General features: G+C 45.6%; 1 non-coding gene across 1 annotated transcript; it reads left to right on the top strand.

Moving 5' to 3' along the window:
* Window positions 1-1915: 1915 nt before the first annotated feature.
* On the top strand, window positions 1916-1988 carry TRNAE-UUC (transfer RNA glutamic acid (anticodon UUC)). Its single transcript has one exon. It is a non-coding gene; the product is annotated as a tRNA-Glu (tRNA).
* Window positions 1989-23077: the final 21089 nt, after the last annotated feature.

Genomic DNA, 23077 nt, shown 5'->3' with positions numbered 1-23077 from the left:
AATGGGATAAATCAACCTCAGGTGCCTCTTGATACAATCACCGAGAAGGACACTTATCACTTCTGTAGTATTCCTCTCAGAAATACAGAACCTGCATCTAATCTAGAGGAAACAGCTGACAAACCTACACTGAAGGAACATCCACAGAATCGTGTGCTGCAAACTAACTTCAGAAATGCCAGTGCCGTGAGAGACGAAGACTGCAGGATGAAGAGATCAGATCAGATCAGACACTCAGTCGTGTCCGACTCTTTGCCACCCCAGGAATCGCAGCACGCCAGGCCTCCCTGTCCATCACCAACTCCCGGAGTTCACCCAGACTCACGCCCATCGAGTCAGTGATGCCATCCAGCCATCTCATCCTCTGTCGTCCCCTTCTCCTCCTGCCCCCAATCCTTCCCAGCATCAGGATCTTTTCCAATGAGTCAACTCTTCGCAAGAGGTGGCCAAAGCACTGGAGTTTCAGCTTCAGCATCATTCCTTCCAAAGAAATCCCAGGGCTGATCTCCTTTAGAATGGACTGGTTGGATCTCCTTGCAGTCCAAGGGACTCTCAAGAGTCTTCTCCAACACCACAGTTCAAAAGCATCAATTCTTCGGCGCTCAGCTTTCTTCACAGTCCAACTCTCACATCCATACATGACTACTGGAAAAATCATAGCCTTGACGAGACGGACCTTTGTTGGCAAAGTAATGTCTCTGCTTTTGAATATGCTATCTAAGTTGGTCATAACTTTTCTTCCAAGGAGTAAGCGTCTTTTAATTTCATGGCTGCAGTCACCATCTGCAGTGATTTTGGAGCCCCCCAAAATAAAGTCTGATACTGTTTCCACTGTTTTCCCGTCTATTTGCCATGAAGTGATGGGACCAGATGCCATGATCTTCGTTTTCTGAATGTTGAGCTTTAAGTCAACTTTTTCTCTCTCCTCTTTCACTCTCATCAAGAAGCTTTTTGGTGGCTCAGACGGTAAAGTGTCTGTCTACAATGTGAGAGACCTGGGTTCGATCCCTGGGTTGGGAAGATTCCCTGGATAAGGAAATGGCAACCCACTCCAGTACTCTTGCCTTGAAAGTCCCATGGATGGAGGAGCTTGGTGCAGGCTACTATCCATGGGGTCGCTAAGAGTCGGGCATGACTGAGCGACTTCACACACTTTCACTTTCTGCCATAAGGGTGGTGTCATCTGCATATCTGAGGTTATTGATATTTCTCCTGGCAATCTTGATTCCAGCATTTCTCATGATGTACTCTGCATATAAGTTAAATAAGCAGGATGACAATATACAGCCTTGACACACTCCCTTTGGAATGTGCTGGGTCTTCATTGCTGCTCAGGCTTTTTTCTAGTTGCAGTGAGTGAGGAATACTCTCTAGTTGCGGTTGGCAGGCTTCTCAGTAAGTGGGGTCAGTAGTGCAGCTCCCAGGCTCTAGAGCACAGGCTTAGTAATATAGTGCACGGGCTTAATTGCCGTGTGGCATGTGGAATTTTCCTGGACCAGGGATCGAACCTTGTCTCCTGAGTTCACTGGTGGATTCTTTACCACTGAGCCACCAGGGAAGCCCCATGACTTTTTTTTTTTTAATGGATTTGTGTGTTTCTAACTGGCCTTTCCTAAAAAAATTTTTTTTCTTTATTTGGCTGCACTAATTGGGGTCTTAGTTGCAGCATGCACAGTCTTTGATCTTTGTTGCAGCATGTGCGACTTTTAGCTGCAGTATATGAACTCTTAGTTGTGGCTTGTGGAATCTAGTTCCCTGACCAGGGATCGAACCTGGAACCCCTGCATTTGGAATGCAGTCTCAGCCACTGACCACTAGGGAAGTCCTGAAACTTTTCTTTAAGTCTGAAATTATGTCTAATAAAAAGTTAAAAATAAATCCTCAAGTTGTTGAAATGTCATCCCGATAGAAGAATTCCCTGGCAGTCCAGTGGTTAGGACTTGGCACTTTCACTGCTGTGGGCCCAGGTTCAGTCCCTGGTCAGGGAACTTAGATCCCGTAAGTCATGCAGAGTAGCCAAAAAAAAAAAAAAATCAAAAAATCATCCCAAATAAATTTTGCTACCCTCCTTATCCTCTTGTAACCTTTTCATTTTCACTGCCTGTTTCAGCATGCAATCTCCTGGACTGGTCACTTGCCCATTTAGAATTTCCATAAAGGTTTTCAAAGCACCTCTGAGCACTGGGGCCACCTTGCTTGGCTGAAACACATGGCAGTCGGGGTATTCTCACAGCTCCTACATGCTTTGTTCTGTGGTCAGTTATTTCCCAAGATTTATTTTCCTGCTGGTCTGCAAACTCCTTAAAGGTAGGGACCATGTCTTATCTTTGTGTCTCCTTTACAGTGAACGCTTGGTAAATATGTAACAGAATTGAGCTGAAAAGAAGAACGAGATCTTCAGCTCCCCGTGTCTTTGACCACTCAGCACTGCATGAAAATAGCACACAATGGGCAATCACAATTGAGTTACAGCTGTGCATCCTGGTGATGTTACTGAGTTTTCCCTCCTATTAGGAAGTAAGCTTTTTTAAAAAGTATATTTTTATTGTGGAAACTGGAAAATATAGAAAAGGAAAAGTAAGAGATTATAAATGACTTAGATCGCATCATCAGCTCTTCCTTAATGAAGAGCCACCCCCTGCCCAGAGACAGCAGTGTCTGTCCTTTTGAGCTTTTCCTATGCAAAATTTTAAATGCGAATTTACACATATATGTGCATATACATATATTCATATTATACATACTGATGTATGATGCTTTTACTTTATGCATAGAATTAGATTGATCAAAATCTTTGGTCTACCATATGTTAAAAATTTTTTTTTTTTGCTTTTTTATTGCTTGGTTGTGCTGAGTCCTTGATGCTGTGAGAGAGCACTCTCTAGTTGTAGCAAGCAGGGGCTGCTCATCAAAGTGGCTTCTCTTGTCTCTGAGCACAGGCTCTAGGGTGTGGGCTTCAGCAGTTGTGGCACACAGGCTCAGTAGTGTGGCTCATGGGCCCTAGAATGTGTGGGCTTGGTAGTTCGACCCTACAGGCTTAGTTGCTCTAAGGCATGTGGAATCTTCCCAAACCAGGAATCGAACCTGTGTCTCCTGCATTGGCAGGTAGATTCTTTACTGTCTGAGCCACCAGGGAAAGCCCTTATTCAAGGGAACCCAGGTTTTTGTTTTTTTCTTAAGGCCTTCAACTGATTGGATGAGGCCCACCCACATTATGGATAGTAATCTGCTTTATTCAAAGTTGACTATGTAAACATTAATCTCGCCTATACAGTATCATCACAGAATCAAGACTGGTATTTGGCTCACTGCTAAAGAATCTGCCTGCCAATGCAGGAGACATGGGTTCAGTCCCTGGGTTGGAAAGATTCCCTGGAGAAGGAAATGGCAACCCACTTCAGTATCCTTGCCTGGGAAATCCCATGGACAGAGGAGCCTGACGGGCTACAGTCCATGAGATGATAGAGTCAGAAACAGCTTAGGGTCTAAAAAACAACAATAGATTTGACCAGGTATCTGGGTACAGTGCCCTGGCTAAGTTGACACATAAAATTAGCCATCACCTAAGTAGCCTCCTGGACTTCATCTTCTCCACAACACATCATATTATAAAGATCCAGATACTTTTGTTTTTTAAGCTGGTTTTGATTCACGTTCACTGCTAGAAAATGTCCCTACCCTGTTTCACCTTCTGTTGGTGGGCATCAGGGTCACAGATGCTGTCACAAATAGGCTGGAGGACTCTCTGGAACTTGTTTCCTGGGGTAGGTGTTCTGGGCTTTGTCTTGGGTAATACACCAAGGGGCAGTTTCCTTTACAAGGAAAATCCAGGTGGTTGTTAACACTGGTTTCACTCTCCTTGGCCGTGTTTAAGAGACTGCTGGTCCACAGCCTCTTTACTGCTACTGCTACTGCTAAGTCGCTTCAGTCGTGTCTGACTCTGTGCGACCCCATAGACGGCAGCCCACCAGGCTCCTCCATCCCTGGGATTCTCCAGGCAAGAACACTGGAGTGGGTTGCCATTTCCTTCTCCAATGCATGAAAGTGAAAAGTGAAAGTGAAGTCTCTCAGTCGTGTCTGACCCTTAGCGACCCCATGGACTACAGCCCACCAGGCTCCTCCGTCCATTGGATTCTCCAGGCAAGAGTACTGGGGTGGGGTGCCATTGCCTTCCCTAGCTCTTGACATTGTCAGATTCTTCATTTGTCATAGAGTGAATGAAAAATGCTTCTTTCTTGCTGCCTTGATTTATATTTCCCTGATTAACAAGAAGGCAAGCACTATGGAGAATATTATGGAGGTTCCATAAGAAACTAAAAATAGAGCTACCATATGACCCTGCAATCTCATTCCCGGGCGTATACCCAGAGCAAAACATGATCGAAAAGGATACACGCACCTCAATGTTCATTGCAGCACTGTTTGCAATTGCCAAGATGTGGAAGCAACGCCTTGATGTCCATAAACAGAAAAATGGATAAAAAAGATGTGGTACATATACACAATGGATATTACTCAGCCATCAAAAAGGATGAAATAATGCCATTTGCAGCAACGTGGATGAACCTGGGGATTGTCAAACTGAGTGAAGTAAGTCAGACAGAGAAGGAGAAATATTGTATGACATCCCTTATATGTGGAATCTAAAAAGAAATGATACAAATGAACTTACTTACAAAACAGAGACTCACAGACTTAGAGAACAAACTTACGGTTGCCAGAGCAGGAGAAGGAAGAGGAGGAGGGATAGTTAGGGAGTTTGGGATGGATGTGTACACACTGCTGTATTTAAAGTGGATTACCAACAAGGACCTACTGTATAGCGCATGGAACTCTGCTCAGTGTCATGTGGCAGCCTGGATGGGAGGGGAATTTGGGAGAGAATGGATGCGTGTGTATATACGGCTGAGTCCCTTCTCTGTTCTCCTGAAACCGTCACAGCGTTGTTAATCAGCTATATCCCAGTACAAAATAAAAGTTTTAAAAACATACAAACAGCAACAACAGAAAAACCAGGAGGCCAAGCATCTCTTTGTGTGCTTGTTGGCTCTAGGTGTTTCCTTGTTGGTGAAATGCCTGTTTGTGTTTTTTGTCTACATTTCCCCTGGGCTAGGAGAAGGCAATGGCACCCCACTCCAGTACTCTTGCCTGGAAAATCCCATGGATGGAGGAGGCTGGTAGGCTGCAGTCCATGGTGTCGCTAAGAGTTGGGCATGACTGAGCAACTTCACTTACACTTTTCACTTTCATGCATTGGAGAAGGAAATGACAACCCACTCCAGTGTTCTTGCCTGGAGAATCCCAGGGATGGAGGAGCCTGGTGGGCTGCCCTCTATGGGGTCGCACAGAGTCGGACATGACTGAAGCGACTTAGCAGCAGCAGGAGTTCTGTATACATTTTTAACACAATTGTTTGTACTCCTGCCCTCCTCACCTCCCACTGCCACCCCTTTGGGGTCCCAGTGGCCCATCACACCTTGTCCTTGAGTGTTGAGGGACTCTGAACTCTCACTGCGTTTCAATGGGTCATGTCCTCACCAGAGCCCTTGACCTTCTGCCTGGGTTGGATTTCTCACTCACTGGATAGAGCTGCCTGTCCTGCCTCCATCTCAGACTCCGTGTGGCTAAGACCAACCCCTGTTTTTCTCTAGCCCTGGTCCTGGCTGTCCCTACTGTTGGAGCCTCTGCCTCACCATCTGCTCCCAAGCCACCGGCTGTAGCTGAATCTACCCCAAAATGGAACCTGACACCAAGAGGCAGAGCCATGGATCAGAGCCTTGAATGTGCTTTTATTTCCAATGTCTGGCTTCTCTGGTCTTTAGAGTAAAAAGGGATAAACTCCAGCTCCAGGGAGGGGGTTATACTTTCTCTCTCTCTTTCCAAACAGTATTTTCCCGCCTGCCTAGTGGGTTTATCAAATGAGACATCCCCCTTCTTATCCTTCTACTGAGTTGTTTCTTTGTTGAACACAAGCTTTAGTTCAGAAGATAGAAATATTTTTAAAGTGTCATCTATTAAAACTTTCCTAAAACATTAAAGGAAGTTTAAGGTGAAAAAAAAATACAATACACATAATCTTTCTTTTTCATTTTTCTGGTTCCCTTCTAGTTTCTATCAACAGCATATCTATTTTTATGTTGTAATTAGAGTGTGTAGTTATATATAGTATATTGAATATGAATAGTTTCCCCCGCACACTTTACATGGCATATTTTTATTGTTGCCATATTTTTATTGTTATCTTATGTGTGGGTGTGCGCATCACTCAGTCATATCCAACTCTTTGTGACCCCATGGACTGTGGCCTGCCAGGCTCCTCTGTCCATGGGATTTTCCAGGCAAGAATACTGAAGTGGGTTGCCATTTCTTCCTCCAGAGGATCTTCCAGACCCAGGGATTGAACCCTCATCTCCTGCGGATGGATTCTTTACCCACTGAGCCATCAGGGAAGCCCATTTAATGATCACCAATTTAAATGAGCTGGTAGCATTAAGTGTCTTGCGACTGGGAATCTGGGTTGTTTCCAGTTTTGTGTTTGTTATAAGCAATGCTCCTGTGCCCAGTTATTTTTACTTGGGAAATCTGCAGAGCTGTCCCACTGGGTCAGAGGTAGCGCTTGGACATCTGCGTTTCCACCTCTGTGGCTCACAGTGTAGATTTATTTTCTTTTGTTTTAATTTGTGGGGGTTTTGGGAGGGGGCTGTTCTTGGTCTTCTCCGCTCTGCACAAGCTTTCTCTAACTGTGGCTTGCGGGCTTAGAGTGCCAGTGTTTCAGGAGTTTTGGCGCATGAACCCAGTTTCTCTGTGGCATGTGGGATCTTCCCAGACTAGGGATCGAACCCACGACCCCTGCCTGCACTGGCAGGCAGATTCTTGTTCACTGTTCCACCAGTGAAGTCCCAGTGCAGATTTCTAAGTCTGCTTCCCCACAGTCTGTTTTATCATTTTCCTCTAAATGTGACTTTAAGAGATTGGAAACTAATAACTTCATATGGTAAAACTCAAGATAAGTGCCCTGTGTCCCACATTCTGTGGCCAGGGAGCGTCCTCCACTTCCCCCAGGGTATTCCTCAATCTCCTAGATAGAACTCGAATCACCTCCTCCCTCTTGGCAGGACTACCCATGTCTGGTGGTTTAGGACCAGCCAGGACTCCCAGGAACATCAGTGCCTCTGAGAAACTGGGGTAGTGACTGGAGCTAGACACAAGTTGGAAGGCAGGGGCCACCTCCCATGGGAGTGTCAGGCAGTTTGAATGGAGGTTGGGCTGCCGAAAGTGTCTGCAGAACCCCAACCCTGGGACAAGTGATCTGATGTAGAACCTCCGTCACAAGCTAGAAAGAGACAAAGAAGAGATTCATGCATGGATGCATGTGGGGGAAGGCAGAGCCTGCAGGGACCAAAGGGTGGCTGTGTATTGGTCAACTCTGGTCACCATAACATATACCACAGACCAGGGTAGGGAGGGGCGGGGTGGTGGGGTTAAACAACAGACCTTTAATTGCCTCAGAATTCTGAAGGCTGGGAGTCCAAGATCAAGGTGTCTACAGCACGGGTTTCTCCCGAGGCCTCTCGTTATGGTGATGGAGGCCCTTTGTGTCCTCACAGTCATCCCTCTGTGCGAGTCTGTGTCCTCATCGCCTCTTCTGATGAGGACACTGGTCTTGTTGAATTAGGCCTCTTTTTACCTTCATCACCTCTTTGAAGACCCTATCTCCATATACTGTTAGGTTCTCAGGTCCTGGGGGTTAGGGCATCAACATGGGATTTGGGGTCAGAGTTCAACTTAGCAGCAGCTACAACTCTGGGAGCTCAGTACAGTTCTGAGTGTAGGCCCCCTGGGGTAGGGACTCCACTGGCTGCAGAACACACACAGCAGCCTCCCACTAGCCAGGAGCTTCTGCCATTGGCTTTCACGGGTGGGGTGGTGGTTAGGGGGCTCCTCTGCCTATACGTGTCCTAACTCACCTCTGCTTTGACCAGCCCCCCCACAAGCTCCCAGGCAGGATCACTGTTCCTTCCTTCACCTAGGAAGGCTCATCATGGGTGAGACTCCCCACCCAGGGTTTCGGGGATGAGGAACAAGCCTCACCAAAGAGGTTTCCTACCAGATTCCTGGGAACAGCCAGGGCAGCACCTGCAGGAGGCTTGGAGTCACAGGAGCATGACTGTGTGGGGCTCACAGAAGAGACTTCCAGGATGCTCCAGTGGGTGGAAGGTTTGGCCTTCCCCTCTGCACACAACCCCCACCTCAGCCTTGGCCATGTTGGGGAGGAATGTTGGACCAGAGATATTGGACCAGACACTCCACTTGTGTCCTGCAGTCACTCTGATTGGATTTAACCCCTATGGCCTGGCTGACCTCTGTCCTCCAGGTACTGCTGACCTTCCAAGGCAGGGCTCTGCTCTTCTTGACAATCCTGCTCCAGGGCACAATGCTTGTCACACAGCAGCTTCTTAATAAATATTTGCTGAAGGAATGACTGAATGGGAGAAGTGGTGGTCTTGGTCAGGGGCGGCTAGTCTCTATGGGGGTAGCTCATCTCCCTTCTTGTCTCCCCAAGGTCCCCAGGAAGATAGATTCCCCATTTCCCTCTGCTGAGAAATGAGGGCATTAACTTTGAAGTTAGTTGAGATGATCAGTTGAGTTGTGTGTTAAGTGCTTTGGAAATATCAGAATAAGTGTCTGAGTCTTGCCTTCCAGCCAGTTCTACCCTTGTATTCAAATACTGACATTGAGCTTAACATGGCAGATGTGGAAGAGAGTAGCCACCTGAATCTTTCATTCATCCCACTAGAGCCTTGGATGACAATCATTCATTCATCCCATTTGGCCTCCCACTGAGCATGGCCTTCTGTTCAGTCAGTTCAGCTCAGTCACTCAGTCGTGTCCGACTCTTTGTGACCGCATGGACCGCAGCACGCCAGGCCTCCCTGTCCATCACCAGCTCCTGGAGTTTACCCAAACTTATGTCCATTCAGTCAGTAATGCCATCCCCATCTCATCCTCTGTCGTCCCCTTCTCCTCCTGCCTTCAATCTTTCCCAGCATCAGGGTCTTTTCAAATAAGTCAGCTCTTTGCATCAGGTGGCCAAAGTATTGAAGTTTCAGCTTCAACATCAGTCCTTCCAGTGAACACTCAGGCCTTCTGTTAGATTATGAATATTTACCCACCACTTGCTGAGTATGGCCTTCTGGAAAGGTCCTTAATTTTTAGAAGGGGAGTGCAGAGGGCGCAGACCACCTCCAAATGTCTGGGTGTTCTTTTTGCGTGAAGATGCTACCAGGGTTTTTGTAAAAGAGCCCCCAACCAGGGACCAGAACGGATTGAGCAGAAACACGAGAAATCTGGCGGCCGCAGAGCGCCCGCGCCCCCTGCTGGCCATCGACTGCTCCGCGCGCCGCGCTCCTCTTCTGGACAAGATCTCTGGCGACTTGGCCTTGCTCTGGGGTCCTTGGTCCATTCACTGGTTGGTCCTGAATGGTTTGAGGGCCTCCAGAGCTCTCCAGTTGTGTTGTGCGCTGGCAGCCACAGGGCTATGAACCCTTGCAATCGGGCGAGTCCAAACTGAGATGTGCAACCAGTGGAAAACACACATTAGATGTCAAAGACAATAACTCCAAAGTTAAATGTGGTATTTAATTTTATATTGGTTCCAGGTTGAAATGATAATATTTTCAATAAATTGTGCTGACTAAAATATGACTAAAGTGCAGCGTGGCTGCTAGATAGCTTAACATTCCATATGTGGGTTGAATCCTATTTCTTTCTGTTGGATAGTGCTGTCTCTAGACCATGGATTGCCTGGGATGTCACGGATGAGCAAAAGCTCCCCAAATGTGACTGCCAGTTTTCTACTTTGCTAAGTGACAATGTTTTAAAAAGCACTAACCCAGCTTATCCAGTGAGGATGGGCTTTCTGCTACCAGGGAGGCAGGATGCCAGGGTCAAGAGTAGAGAGCCCACTGAACCACTCACTCAGTGGCCCATCGATTCTTTTTCTCACTGAGCTGCGTCAGGCTCCAAATGCGGGGTGGCTCTCTAAGGGGCTTCGCTTGCCTTCTTCCTTCTCGGTGTCCACACCAGCTGCAGCCCGATATCTGCAGGTGCCCCACGAGGCTCTGGGACCTGGGAAAGCTGAGGAGGCTGGGACCCGCAGACCTTGGGTCTGTGGAAGTCACATGGTCCTTGGAGCCATGCCTATGCTGAGAGGAGATGGAGGCAGCTGTAATTAGTTCCCAGGAGAAAGGGTAGGCTCAGTCCCTAGACCCTAGGAATCCCATCACTGTCCCCTGATCCCTGCTGCCCACCCTGCTCTGCTCAGGGGTGGAGGGAAATATGCTAGGGAAGGAGACTAATATGCTAAGGAAGGCTGCATTCCAGACCCGCATCCCCAGGCTCACTGGCACAGTTCCTTGTCACGGGTGTGATCTGGGCTCAAAATATCTTTTTTTCTTACTGCCACATAAAATTTGTTCAGAGCATAAACTTCAGAGGATAGAGCTGAGTAAAAGGAAATAACGACACAATGAGGTCATACAAAAGACAGCACCTTCAGCAGTAAGATCTCTTTCCTGTCCTGCCTCTTTAACACACAACCATATAATTCGCAAAACTGTAAGCTATAATTATTCTATACTTACTTATTTCATTTTGCGTAGGTTAACGTCTTCCCATGTCATTTAAATATTATTTCAACAGTCTTAATGGTAGCGTTATGTTCCTTTCTGTGCTCAACCACGGTTTATTGAACTCATTTTTGAACATTCAAAAATTTTCCAAGGTCTTAAGTTTAAATACAATATTGACTTGATATTTCTGCTGTGTCGGTTTTGAAATGAATGTTGATTCCCCAGACTACTTTTTAAGATGCATCCCTGCTTGTCACAAGCCACGTGAAAGTGAAAGTTGGTGTCTCATGTTTTCATGCTCGTGTCTTATTACATTCAACATTTAATATTTTTCATGAATTTATAGACCATTTGTATTTCTTCTCTGTGCAAGTCCTATTTGTGTACTTTTTTTAGTTTTCCAGAAGTCTGGCAATATTACAATTGATTTATAAAGACAGTATCAGTTCAGTTCAGTTCAGTCGCTCAGTTGTGTCCAACTCTTTGCAACCCCATGAATCGCAGCACGCCAGGCCTCCCTGTCCATCACCAACTCCCGGAGTTCACTCAGACTCATGTCCATCGAGTCGGTGATGCCATCCAGCCATCTCATCCTCTGTCGTCCCCTTCTCCTCCTGCCCCCAATCCCTCCCAGCATCAGGGTCTTTTCCAATGAGGTGCATGAGGTGGCCAAAGTATTGGAGTTTAAGCTTCAGCATCATTCCTTCCAAAGAAATCCCAGGGCTGATCTCCTTTAGAATGGACTGGTTGGATCTCCTTGCAGTCCAAGGGACTCTCCAGAGTCTTCACCAACACCACAGTTCAAAAGCATCAATTCTTTGGGGCTCAGCTTTCTTCACAGTCCAACTCTCACATCCATACATGACCACTGGAAAAAACATAGCCTTGACTAGATGGACCTTTGTTGGCAAAGTAATGTCTCTGCTTTTGAATATGCTATCTAAGTTGGTCATAACTTTCCTTCCAAGGAGTAAGCATCTTTTAATTTCATGGCTGCAGTCACCATCTACAGTGATCTTGGAGCCCAAAAAAATAAAGTCTGACAGTTTCCCCACCCATCTATTTCCCACAGAGTGATGGGACCAGATGCCATGATCTTCGTTTTCTATATGTTGAGCTTTAAGCCAACTTTTTCACTCTCTTCTTTCACTTTCATCAAGAGGCTCTAGTTCTTCTTCACTTTCTGCCATAAAGGTGGTGTCATCTGCATACCTGAGGTTATTGATATTTCTCCCGGCAATCTTGGTTCCGGCTTGTGCTTCTTCCAGCCCAGAGTTTCTCATGATGTACTCTGCATAGAAGTTTAATAAGCCTTGATGTACTCCTTTTCTTATTTGGAAGCAGTCTGTTGTTCCATGTCCAGTTCTAACTGTTGCTTCCTGACCTGCATATAGGTTTCTCAAGAGGCAGGTCAGGTGGTCTGGTATTCCCATCTCTTTCAGAATTTTCCACAGTTTATTGTGATCCACACAGTTAAAGGCTTTGGCAGAGTCAATAGCAGAAATAGATGTTTTTCTGGAACTCTGTTGCTTTTTCCATGATCCAGTGGATGTTGGCAATTTGATCTCTGGTTCCTCTGCCTTTTCTAAAACCAGCTTGAACATCAGGAAGTTCATGGTTCACATATTGCTGAAGCCTGGCGTGGAGAATTTTGAGCATTCCTTTACTAGCGTGTGAGATGAGTGCAATTGTGTGGTAGTTTGAGCATTCTTTGGCATTGCCTTTCCTTGGGATTGGAATGAAAACTGACCTTTTGCAGTCCTGTGGCCACTGCTGAGTTTTCCAAATTTGCTGGCATATTGAGTGCAGCATTTTCACAGCATCATCTTTCAGGATTTGAAATAGCTCAACTGGAATTCCATCACCTCCACTAGCTTTGTTCGTAGTGATGTTTTCTAAGGCCCACTTCACATTCCTGGATGTCTGGCTCTAGGTGAGTGATCACACCATCGTGATTATCTTGGTTGTGAAGCTCTTTTTTGTATAGTTCTTCCGTGTATTCTTGCCATCTCGTCTTAATACCTTCTGCTTCTGTTAGGTCCATACCATTTCTGTCCTTTATTGAGCCCATCTTTGCATGAAATGTTCCCTTGGTATCTCTAATTTTCTTGAAGAGATCTCTAGTCTTTCCCATTCTGTTGTTTTCCTCTATTTCTTTGCATTGATCGCTGAGGAAGGTGTTCTTATCTCTCCTTGCTATTCTTTGGAACTCTGCATTCAGATGCTTATATCTTTCCTTTTCTCCTTTGCTTTTTGCTTCTCTTCTTTTCACACCATAATCACAGAAAACTAGCCAATTTGATCACACGGCGCTCAGCTTTCTAACAGACAGCCTTGTCTAACTCAGTGAAACTAAGCCATGCTGTGTGGGGCCACCCAAGACAGGAGGGTCATGGTGGAGAGGTCTGACAGAATGTGGTCCACTGGAGAAGGGAATGGCAAACCACTTCAATATTCTTGCCTTGAGAACCCCATGAACAGTATGAAAAGGTAAAATGATAGGATACTGAAAGAGGAACTCCCCGGGTAAGTAGGCGCCCAATATGCTACTGAAGATCAGTGAAGAAATAACTCCAGAAAGAATGAAGGGATGGAGCCAAAGCAAAAACAATACCCAGCTGTGGATGTGACTGGTAATAGAAGCAAGGTCTGATGCTGTAAAGAGCAATATTGCATAAGAACCTGGAATGTCAGGTCCATGAATCAAGGCAAATTGGAAGTGGTCAAACAAGAGATGGCAAGAGTGAACGTCGACATTCTAGGAATCAGCGAACTAAAATGGACTGGAATGGGTGAACTTAACTCAGGTGATCATTATATCTACTACTATGGGCAGGAATCCCTTAGAAGAAATGGAGTAGCCATCATGGTCAACAAAAGAGTCTGAAATGCAGTACTTGGATGCAATCTCAAAAATGACAGAATGATCTCTGTTCGTTTCCAAGGCAAACCATTCAGTATCACAGTAATCCAAGCCTATGCCTCAATCAGTAATACTGAAGAAGCTGAAGTTGAATGGTTCTATGAAGACCTACAAGACCTTTTAGAACTAACACCCCAAAAAGATGTCCTTTGCATTATAGGGGACTGGAATGCCAAAGTAGGAAGTCAAGAAACACCTGGGGTAACAGGCAAATTTGGCCTTGGAATACGGAATGAAGCAGGGCAAAGGCTAATAGAGTTTCGCCAAGAGGACGCACTGTTCGTAACAAACACCCTCTCCAACAACACAAGAGAAGACTCTACACATAGACATCACCAGATGGTCAACACTGAAATCAGATTGATTATATTCTTTGCAGCCAAAGATGGAGAAGCTCTATACAGTCATCAAAAACAAGACCGGGAGGTGACTGTGGCTCAGATCATGAACTTCTTATTGCCAAATTCAGACTTAAACTGAAGAAAGTGGGGAAAACCACTAGACCTTTCAGGTGTGACCTAAATCAAATCCCTTATGATTACACAGTGGAAGTGAGAAATAGATTTAAGGGACTAGATCTGATAGAGTGCCAGATGAACTATGGACAGAGGTTCGTGACATTGTACAGGAGACAGGGATCAAGACCATCCCCATGGAAAAGAAATGCAAAAAAGCAAAATGACTGTCTGAGGAGGCCTTACAAATTGCTATGAAAATTACAGTATATGTGAATATAAAAACTTTACATATATGCTATAATTTTTAAATTTCATCATTTCTCATTAATTTCTTTTGTGGGTTTTTTGGGGGATTAGAAAATTTTGCTTTTACATGCTGATGTTGCTGCTGCTGCTAAGTCTCTTCAGTCGTGTCCAACTCTGTGCGACCCCATAGATGGCAGCCCACCAGGCTCCCCCATCCCTGGGATTCTCCAGGCAAGAGTACTGGAGTGGGGTGCCATTGCCTTCTCCATTGCTTTTTACATAGTTATATATACATATATACAACACATATATATGTGTATATATACACACACATACATTTTGCTGTATTTTATGCCTTTATTTTTCTTAATATTTTTCCTAATATTTTATGTGTTGCTCTTATGTTTAAAAAGATTTCCCAATGCCAAGATAATAAGGCTATATATTGTCACCCTGCTTATTTAACTTATATCCAGAGTACATCATGAGAAACGCTGGACTGGAAGAAACACAAGCTGAAATCAAGATTGCCAGGAGAAATATCAATAACCTCAGATATGCAGATGACAACACCCTTATGGCAGAAAGTGAAGAGGAACTAAAAAGCCTCTTGATGAAAGTGAAAGAGGAGAGTGAAAAAGCTGGCTTAAAGCTCAACATTCAGAAAACGAAGATCATGGCATCTGGTCCCATCACTTCATGGGAAATAGATGGGGAAACAGTGGAAACAGTGTCAGACTTTCTTTTTTTGGGCTCCAAGATCACTGTAGATGGTGACTGCAGCCATGAAATTAAAAGACACTTACTCCTTGGAAGAAAAGTTATGACCAACCTAGATAGTATATTGAAAAGCAGAGACATTACTTTGCTGACTAAGGTCTGTCTAGTCAAGGCTATGGTTTTTCCAGTAGTCATGTATGGATGTGAGAGTTGGACTGTGAAGAAAGCTGAGTGCCGAAGAATTGATGCTTTTGAACTGTGGTGTTGGTGAAGACTCTTGAGAGTCCCTTGGACTGCAAGGAGATCCAACCAGTCCATCCTAAAGGAGATCAGCCCTGGGATTTCTTTGGAAGAAATGATGCTAAAGCTGAAGCTCCCGTACTTTGGCTACCTCATGCGAAGAGTTGACTCATTGGAAAAGACCCTGATGCTGGGAGGGATTGGGGGCAGGAGGAGAAGGGGACGACAGAGGATGAGATGGCTGGATGGCATCACTGACTCGATGGACGTGAGTCTGAGTGAACTCCGGGAGTTGGTGATGGACAGGGAGGCCTAGCGTGCTGCAGTTCATGGGGTCGCAAAGAGTCGGACACGACTGAGCGACTGAACTGAACTGAACTGAACTGATATATATTATTAATGGTTTTCTTTTACATTTAAAACTTTACTCAACCTATATTAATTTTATAAAGAGATGATAAACCCAGACAGCGTATTAAGAAGCAGAGACATCACTTTGCTGACAAAGGTCCATATAGTCAAAGCTATGTTTTTTCCAGTAGTTATAAATAGATGTGAGAGCTGAACCATAAAAAAGGCTGCGCACCGGAGAATTGATGCTTTCGATCTGTGGTGTTGGAGAAGACTCTTGAGGGTCCCTTGGACAGCAAGGAGACCCAACCAGTCAATCCTAAAGGAAATCAACCCTGAATATTCATTGGAAAGACTGATACTGAAGCTGAAGCTCCAATACTTTGGCCACCTGATTCGAAGAGCCAACTCATTGGAAAAGACTCTGGTGCTGGGAAAGATTGAAGGCAAAAGGAGAAGCAGATGGCAGAGGATGAGATGGTTTAGTATCACCAATTCAGTGGACCTGAATTTGAGCAAACTCTGGGAGACAGTGGAGGCCAGGGTAGCCTGGTGTGGTGTAGTTCATGGGGTTGCAAAGAGTCAGACATGACTTAGTGACTGAACAACAAAAACATGTAGTGCAATAGAAACCATTTCCCAGATACCTAGCAGTTTTATCCTCAAAACATTTCTTAAGAAAGCAGCAATTCTTTGCAGCTGTACTTATCATATTTCTTATCTTTATAATAGAATTCTGCTTTTGGAATTCCTAATTCATTTCATTGGTCTGTTCTTTATATTTGTCCTGGTGTCAAGGAGCCTCAAAATTAGTACCAATATGTTAAAATTTGTAGAGTGTGTCCTCCTAATTTATCTTCTGGTTATTATCATATATTCATGCCTTCCAGATGAATTTGAAACATAATAATATAATTAATATAGTCAATATAATTCAAATAATATATGACAAGTCTCTCCATAGATACAAGACAGGTAGTTGAACAAAAGTCAACTGCATTGACAATTTAAAGTTACTCAATAGTGTAAGAAATGTGTACGTTTTATTAATAACCTCAGGTCAAAGCCAAGCCCACCATATGGGAGAGCTATATAGGCCTTCCCTTTGAATTCAAGGAGATAATGATTTTGACTGCCTGCTTACTATTTAAGTTTTGTTTTCTACCACACTTTTCACGTTTCAGTGTTTGGTGGGGCTTATGGCTTGTGATTTCCTGGCTATTGTATCCTGGTAATTTTTCCCTATGAACTTTCTTATCAACTTATCCATGTTCACAAAAGATCTTGGTATGTTTATGGAAATTGTGTTGAATTTATAAATTAACTTAGGGAAACTGACATCATCAAAATATTGATGTTCTATCTAAGAATTAGAAATAGATATCTTCTGTTTATTCACATCTAGGCTTGTGTCTTACAGGAATACCTTAATGTTTCCCTTCTACAGGTTTTATACATTCCTTTTCAAGTTTCTTCCTAAGTAGTTTATTCTCTTTCATGATATTGCATATCATTTGCTCTACCACTGTATATGAAGGCTGTTTGTGATTTGTATGTGAAGGCTATTATGGATTTCTCTGTGTTAATCTTATATCCTCTCACCGTAGTGAATTCTTATATTGTCTCAGTTAAGATTTATCATTGCATCTCTAAACACAGTCTTAATCCTAAACTAACCTTAATTCTAATCCTACCTTTAACACTAAAACTCAATTTAACCCTAAATCTAACCTTAATTTTTTTAAAGGTACATTTTGTTATTTTTAAAAAATTTTTTATTGATTGATTTATTTTAGCAGTGCTGGGTCTTTGCTTCTGTGCACTGGCTTTCTCTACCTATGGCGGGCAGGGGCTACTCTTCACTGTGGTGCTCAGGGCGTCTCTTGTTGCAGAGCACAAGCTCTGGGCACGTGGCCTTCAGTAGTTTCGTCACTCGGGCTCAGCAGCTGTGGCGCAGGGGCTGTTGCTCCACGGCATATGGAATTTTCCCAGACCAGGGGTCAAACCTCTGTCCCCTGGATTAGCAGGCAGGTTCTTATCCACTTGACGACCATGGATGTCCTAACCTTAATTCTAATCCTAGCCCTAACCTGAAAGTGAAAGTGAAAGTCACTCAGTCGTGTCTGACTCTTTGCGACCCCATGCATTATACAGTCTGTGGGATTCTCTAGGCCAGAATACTGGAGTGGGTAGCCTTTCCCTTCTCCAGGGTTTCTTCTCAACCCAGGGATCGAACCCAGGCCTCCCACATTGCAAGCTGATTCTTTACCAGCTGAGCCACAAGGGAAGCAACCTTAAACTTAACCCTAGTGCTGAACCAAACTTTAACCCTAAACTTTTACCACCCTAGCACTAACGCTAACTCTATACCTAATGGTAACAAGCATTAACCCAAAAGTTAAGGCTGTCATTAACTCTAAATTTCATTCCTACCCCTAATCATAAATCTAACTATAACCCTGACCCTGATTCCAGCCTAATTTAACTCTGACCTGAACCCTAACCCTAATTCAGACTTGGAACCTACCACTCACAGTAGATGAAACATTGCCTTCCTGGGACTTCCCTCTTCAATGAGGGCACATGAGTACTATCCCTGACCAGAACTGAGATCCCACACGCTACCAGGCCACTAAGCCTATGGGCCACAAGTAGAGAAAGCCTTCACTCTGCAACAAAGACCTAGGGCAGCCAAAGAAAGAGAAACATAATCTTCCCTCAAACCGAGTCCTAATCCTAAAGCTTTCTCTAATCCCTGGCTTTAACAGGCACTCCACCCCCGAAATTACCTTAATCGTAACAGTAGCTTCCTCGCTCTCGCGTGAATCTAACATTACTTCTAGTACTGACCACAGCCTACCCCTAACCCTAACCCTAAGCAGCCAACCATTCTAAACCCTGAGACTAACTAAGGCTGAATGTTTGTGTGTCCCCCAAACCCACGTGTAGAAGTGCCAGCTTCCGCTGTGGCTGTATTTAGAGATGCGCCTTTGCAGACATAGTGAAGGTTAATAAGAGTGAAAGTGTTAGTCTTGTCTGACTCTTTGCGACCCCTTGAATTGTAGCCCACTAGGCTCCTCTGTCCATGGAATTCTCCAGTCAAGAATTCTGCAGTGGGTTGCCATGCCCTCCTCCAGGGAATCTTCCTGACCCAGGGACTGAACCCATGCCTCCTGCATTGCAGGCAGATTCCTTACCGTCTGAGCCACCAGGGAAGCCCAGGGTTAATAATGTTATAAATAAATAAGTGTAGGCCCTGTTCCAGTACAACTACAGCTAAAACAAACTCCAACCCTAAAGTTAACTTAACCCCAAGCCCAGTGCCACCTCTAGCACTAAATTTGTCCTTAAGCCTAATACTACTCCAACAAGAAACTTAACTCTTTTACTCTCAATTTTGATTTGAATAAATAATCCAATTCAAATCTCTGTCACTATGTTTATATGTCATGAGATGAAAAGAACCATGCTGATAGGCACATTTCCCCCTAACCTGCTGTAAATGTTGAAATTCTAAGTAGAAGCCACATGATGGTTTTCAGGGAGACTGGTGCCCCTTCCAGGAAGGTTCCCTGTCTGGTACTCTGATCCCATTACCAGATCCTTGTGTGATCTTTCTCTGGAACCCCTGCCAGAGTGCACACAGAGCTGGCCTGATTTTTGGGGACTGATTCATACTAATCAAAATCTAACAGGTAAATGTATAAATCAAATCGCTGGCCTATTAATTTACTGGGTTCCACTTTTCAGTGGGGTTACCATTTACTATTGATTGGAATAGTCCTGGCTACCATTCACGAGACCATTGCTAAAAACTGTCTTTGAAAGACTGCTATGTGGCTGCTGCCCCACTGTTTTGATTCTTGTGTTCAGATGTCCCTTGAACTTGAGGCAAGGGTCCCCACAGCTGAGGAGATGCCAATTAGCAACAGCCAATGAGAGACTGAATATACAAACAATGGCCAGGCTATTTATAAAAACAGACCTCTGACCCACAAGCCGCAGCAGTCAGCCCAGGGAACCAACCCCTTCTCTACAGCAGCCAGCCCAGGAAGTCGGCTGTTGTTAAGTCAAACTTGAAGGAAGCCAGCCTACTGTCTCTAGGGACAACCCAGGAAGCTAAACAATAACCCCTGTAATGATTGGCCCCAAATGGCCAGCTCTTTGTCAGTAACTGACAGCTTCCCCAATTTCTGTCCCTACTTCCAACTCAGGACCAAGCAGAGAAAGCCAAGCACCTGCCCCCTCCCCCAAACCAATCACATGAGATGCCCCCTTTCAGTGACGGTGCCTCTAGCTTCCCCAGGCTCACAGCCGCCACCAGCACATCTGCACCCCTTTCTCCCCCAGGAAGCTTGCCCACTCCCCTGCTGGCCCATGAGTCTCTGCCAGACTAGTGATGAGGGCTACTTCCTCAGTACAGGCAGCTCTGAGCACACACTTCTGCCCTCTTCTGGTTCGGGTATTTGCACCCCAATCAAGGTCTTGCCATCTTCCCAGCCAACAAGAGGCTCAGACAATGGCATGAGCCCAGTCCCTGGCCAGCGGTTCCTGGGAGAGATTTTCTCCTTGACTAAAGGCTTCAGGGTGGGCACACCCTCACTCCCTTGGGTGTAGCCCTGTGAGCTCTGAGGCTTGAGTGATGGATCCTGGGGGCTGAATCAGACACGCGTCAGACAGGCTGCCACACCAGATTCTTGTTCATAAACTCTTCCAAGACTCTGGAAAGACCATGCCTCTCCTATGAACACTTACTTATTTCCAGACAAGACCTGAATCACCCTGATGGCCTCCTGTCCCCAGGCCTCCGCTCCACTCTGGCCTCTAACTCCATCATCCTCTCTCCTGTCTCTTCAGCCTGTGTTGCCCGTCATTAGTTTCAGTCCCGACACTCATGGGGTTTTCAGATCCCTGAGCTGCTCCTTGCCCTGGCCTCTCACCTCCACATCCAGCCTGCCATTCAGACCAAGCCTCTCTCAGCTCTCTGGTCCCCTCGGTTCCACATGGGGTCGTGACAGCCAGCTGGTGTGGCCCATGCTGTTTTGGGCGAGAGCAGGAGAGTGGAGAGTTTCTGTCCTGCTTCTTCATTTGGGAAATGTATGGACTGCTTGGTGGCATGTTTTTGACCCTGGTAAACTGAGGGCAGAGTGACGGGTGGCGTGGGGAAAGTGGGTTTGAGGCCGTGACTGCACAGCGCTGTGATGGGGACCTTTGCACCATGCCCTTTCTCCACCTGTAGCATCGTTCTCCTGTTTGCTCAGCTCACTGAAGATTTAAACAGAACAGATGGTCTGCTCGTTCAGATTTGATTTCTGGAATATTCTGTCCTTTTGCAGGCCAGAAGGGTATTTTTCCCCCAAGCAAAAGTAAAAAGCATAGTTTGCCAACTGACCTTGGGGGAGGAGAGAACGGGGCACAGCTCTGGCAAACCAGGCAGTGGGGTGGGTGGGGGGCATAGGGAGCTGCCCTCACCCCATGCTGCATCTCGTCTCTGGGCTGCCTCCATCAAGACCCTGTGCTGAAATGCTGGGCATCTGTGCGAGGCTCTCAGGGAAGGTATCAGGGGGTTGACAACACTGGCTTCATGGTCTCGCAGCAGCCTGCCCAGTGCCCTGCCAGTCAGGCCAGCTCGGGTTGGTGATATTTATTGTAGAAATCTGGAGAAAAATGAAAAGCGCCTGCAAAAATAGGCTAGAAATCACCTATAATCCCAACAGCCAGACACAAGCACCCTTAACATTTTGGTATCTCCTCCCATCTTTTTCTACACGGGAGACACATAGACAGCACATATTATTCTGTCATATCAAATGTGGACCCCCTGCCCCCCGGCTCCGGCTCTACCCTCTCATACTGTTCCTGATCCATCTCACTGGCTCAAGGCCTTGCCTTGGCTCCTGGGAGGGAAGCTGTGGGGGGTGCCTGCTGTGGCTGGAGGACTCTCAGAGATGGGATGGCAGACCTAGGAACGCCAACCATCCTGCCTGGAATCAAAACAGAGCTTCTAGAAGATACTGCTGCATTCTCAAGCATGGGGGCTGAGCACACTTCCTGACGTGGGCAAAACTTCATCCCTTCTGGGGTTCAGGAGGGCTCGGTGAGATCACCCATCACCCGTGCTCACCTGCAGGACCACACATACCTACATGACCTGCTGTCTGGACAGAGCTCTGGCTTTCCATTCCACACGGCTGGCAAGGGGTCTCTGTGAATAGGGGCCAGACCCAGCTGCTCCTGGCTTGGAGGAGCACCGCGGTGACCACCAGGGAAGGGTCAATAGCCCATACATCATCTCACAGCACACACCTTTCTGAGATAAATGGTGCTCACATGAGTCCACCTCTCCCCACAGAACACCAGCTCACAAGCCATTAGGGAAACACTCAGGTTAGGCATTCACTTAGAATCAGGATGAGGTCTATTGAATCAGATTGGGCTGAGAAGTGGGTCTCTCCTAGTACTTCAGACACACATTTGTTGGTGTGCTCCCTCCCAATAGTCAGTGTAACTCTGGTTTTAGCCTATGCACAATATAAAACAGGGGCTTCCCCAGTGGCTCAGCGGGTAAAGAATCTGCCTGCAATGTGGGAGACACAGGAGACATGGATTCGATCCTTGGGTCTGGAAGATCCCCTGGAGAAGGAAATGACAACCCACTTCAGTATTCTTGCCTGGGAAATCCCATAGACAGAGGAGCCTGGTGGGGTACAGTCCATGAGGTTGCAAAGAGTCAGACACGACTGAGTACATAAACTCATTACTCATTAATATAAAACAATGAAACCTTATAAATATTTAAAAAGTGGCAGAGGGACTTCGCTGGTGGTCCAGTGGATAAGAATCTGCCTGCCAATGCAGGGGGCATGGGTTTGACCCCTCGTCTGGGAAGATTCCACATGCCAAGGAACGACTAAGCCCATGTCCCACAACTACTGAGCCTGTGTGCTGCCACCACGGAAGTCTGTGCACGCCAGAGCCCATGCTCTGCAACAAGAGAAGCCACCACAATGAGAAACCTGTGCACCAGAATGAACAGTAACTAGAGAGTCTGCATGCAGCAACGAGGACCAGTTAAGTAATTCCTAAAAAGTAGCAGAGTATCTGGGATATATAAAGAACTCCTACAACTCAATAATCACAGACAAATAACTCAATTTAAAAACGGGCCAAAGGAACTTCCCTGACAGACCAGTAGTTAGCACCGCACTCTTCTGCTGCAGGTGGTGCTAGTTTGACCCCTATTCGGGAAACTACAATCCTGTATGTTATGTAGTACAGCCAAAAAAAAAGGATCAAAAACTTGAAGAAACATTTCTGCAAACAGAGTACATGAATGGCCACAAGCACATGTAAGCTGCCCAATATTATCAGTCATGAGGGAAATGCAAATCAAAACCTCAGTGAGACATCACTTCATACTCTTCATAATGGTGTTTGAAAAAAAGCAGAAAATGACAAATGTTGGGGTTTCTCTGGTGGTCCAGTGGTTAAGAATCTGCCTTGCGATG

This window comes from Capricornis sumatraensis, chromosome 5 (genome assembly GCF_032405125.1).
Source record: "Capricornis sumatraensis isolate serow.1 chromosome 5, serow.2, whole genome shotgun sequence".
In the NCBI taxonomy this organism is placed as follows: Eukaryota; Metazoa; Chordata; class Mammalia; order Artiodactyla; family Bovidae; genus Capricornis; species Capricornis sumatraensis.
The sequence above is the reverse complement of the archived record's forward strand: the minus strand, read 5'-3'. Positions and strand labels throughout refer to the sequence as shown.